Source organism: Pseudochaenichthys georgianus, chromosome 4, assembly GCF_902827115.2.
Source record: "Pseudochaenichthys georgianus chromosome 4, fPseGeo1.2, whole genome shotgun sequence".
In the NCBI taxonomy this organism is placed as follows: domain Eukaryota; kingdom Metazoa; phylum Chordata; class Actinopteri; order Perciformes; family Channichthyidae; genus Pseudochaenichthys; species Pseudochaenichthys georgianus.
The window spans coordinates 42,782,748-42,785,808 of record NC_047506.1 but is presented as its reverse complement, the minus strand read 5'-3'; positions in this window follow the sequence as shown (position 1 = coordinate 42,785,808).

Sequence of the window (3,061 nt, the reverse complement as noted above, 5' to 3'; positions counted from 1 at the left end):
CTAAAGGGAATAATCTATTTGACACAGCTGAAGCTCTGGCCTTCCTTAAAAACTAACTAATTTAATAAAAATCACAGTTGCATTACACACAATGCACTGTTTTTTGAGAACACAAATTCGTAACTAATGTAACTTTTACATTCTGACGAAAAATAAAAATAATTATGAATACAAATAAAATAAAAGAAGCCTCCCGTGAGTTACTACAAGCTATAAAGTAGATTTAAAAAAACGTTTTATAGAATAAAAGCTCACTGCAGGACGTTGTAGAAATGCGTGTGTGCACCACGACAAAGGAGCCTCATTCACTTTACATTGGGGTTGTTTGCGTGGTGCCGACACGTAAATGTAACAAAGTTTGTGACTCCAGGAGTCAGACTTAAGGAGTCGTGGTGGAGTCACGCATTCTGGTGAGATCAGGTTGCATTGTTTATGATCGTAAAGACACAGAATCTAACGGTGCCCACCTCAACACTGAAAGATACAAACTTGCGACGTTATCAACAAAAACGTACATCAAAACAAGTGGCGCTAGCGCTAATGCGCTAGGCTAACATGGCTCACCTTCCTCTTTGTCTGGTCTAAACTGGTCTTCAATGGCATTACAACGATAAAAACGATTATGTAGTTAATCCATAGGTTAATATCCAATTTCGCTGTGTCCCCTTTGAAATGTTCTGATAATCTATAAGCAATAAAACTGCAATTCTGTTATCTGCTGTCCGCTCTGTGCTCCATGCGCTCTGGGTCCTGCAATTCCTGCTTCCTTACGTAGTAAACAATAAGTAAAGTCTGCTGCGTAATGTACTTAGGCTGGCTGGCATTCTTTATACTTTACGCAGGACCATATCTCTGGAATCCATTGGTCGATTTGGGTGATTTACACCTTTTTCTTAACCATTACATCAAATAGAATCGATGGGCAGTTCCCAAATCCACGTAAACATTACCATTGCGGACGTAATAGAGAAGCAAACGAAACATATCTGAAAGTACAAGCCTGGACGGCAAAACTTTATACCCCGTATATTGCCATAAATATGATGATGGATTATCAGTAAAAATGTCTACGTGACATTGGATTAACCTTGAGCGGCGTTTTTATTCCGTTGAACACAACTTTTGATCACAAATCAAAAAAGGTAAGATGTAATTATTGTAATATTTTTGAAACTGGATGTTGTTTACTTTCTCTTTTCTGGCTGATAGCTCCAGGAATTCGAGGTCGTACAGTGATGAAATTACATGTGTGGAATCTGTGGAGTCTCAGCTTTAAATCGTATATCTTGTTTGTGCAGTTAATATAGTAATAAGGGCATTTCTACCGTGAGTTCTGTGTAAAAAAGCGTTAGCATTAGTTAGCATTTTTTCGCTCAATGCTAACTCAAAGGCTTGATATTACTCTTGTGTTTTTTTTAGCTAACAATTGTTCTTATTGTCAGTTAGCGGAGTTTCTTACCTTTAAAAGGGTATGAAACATAGTTTCATAAATGTTAAGAAGCCCTGAGACATAGTCTCGTCCAAAAACGGTGGGAGGGGTCCACTGGGGGGACCTTCGGGCTTAAGAGGTTAAAGAAGAGACACTACATACTGATATACACCTGAACATCCAACCCAGTCTCACGGCATTTCGTGTTCACCAACATGATTTTTAATCTATTGATTCGTGTTCACCATCACGATTTGCCCCTTTTTTTCGTGTTGCACAGCACGATTTTAAAAGCAATGTATTTCTACTGGTAACGTGTTTCGTGCCTGCAGGCTGCAGCACGTCTTTTTCTCCGGTCGGGTCGTGGAAGACCGGAAGCTGTGTGGTTCATAAAAACATGTTCTTACTCAATATCAAGCCACAATTATTGCTTTTATTTTAAATCGTATAATTTCGGACTTTTGTTGTCGTCTGTGAGGAAAATAAATGGGGCTCAGAGCCTCAGGATACTGAAATCTGTATTTTTAAATCTTTTTTTCCTTCTAATTTGTTATTCTTTTCAAAATAACACACTGTTATTTACTCACCAATAACACACAATTATCCTTGCTTTTATTTATTGGTTTAATTCCATAATCTCGGGCTTTTTTGGCGTCCGTCAGGAACTGAATTTCAAAATAAAAATAACCGGAAACAGACGTAGGCCTATAAGGGACATTTCGAGCATCATTGCGATTGTCAACATTTCTGAGTTTAGGATGGCCGAAGACACTACACTACCCATAATCCCCAGCTATCGTTTAGGACTACAGTTCCCGTAAGGTTACGCAGAGCGTCAAACAGCTGTGTGAAATGGAACGAAACCACGCCAGACTATCCAAAACTGGAATCGAACACCCCTCCAGAACTACACATGCTGGCTATTGTGTTTCACAAAATGTTCTATGGGACGTCTCTACTGAACGTTTTTGTTTTCCCCACAATTAGAAGTTGCCATTATTAAACACATTGGTGTTATCAAATGTAAAACATATAATTAATAAATGGGTGAAAATCGCTTGTGTCCATAATGCGCAGCATTAATATATACCCACATGACAGCTCATTGCTACTTTGTAATTCTACTCCACGACAATTCAGAGGTTAACCTGGTATTTTTACTCCACTGCATTTATTTGAGTTACTTTGCAGATTCTGATTAATTATGTGAAATATAAACAACCCTTAAATCAGACTTTAGTTACACCTGAGTAAAATGCAGGTACGGTGATTGTCAAGTGCCAACAATCAGGAGAGATATTTGATAGTTGGTGCTTGAGAAGACTAAACATGTATCTGCAATTGACATGAATGGAAACAAGTAATAAAGTATATTCATTACTCGTTATTCTCTACTAATAGTTAATTAAAGACTGTATATTATGGCTATTTTGCACATCCCTTTCAAGATTTTCAAAGGTTTATTGACATATCATATACACAACTACGGTGTAGTTATGCAATGAATGAAAAACTTGGGTCACAGGTTCCTCAACAGTGCAGTACAAGACATCTATCAATATGTGTGTACCTCCACCATTAAACTGTCATATTCTGCACATTTCTTATTCTATCTACATACATAAGAGTATA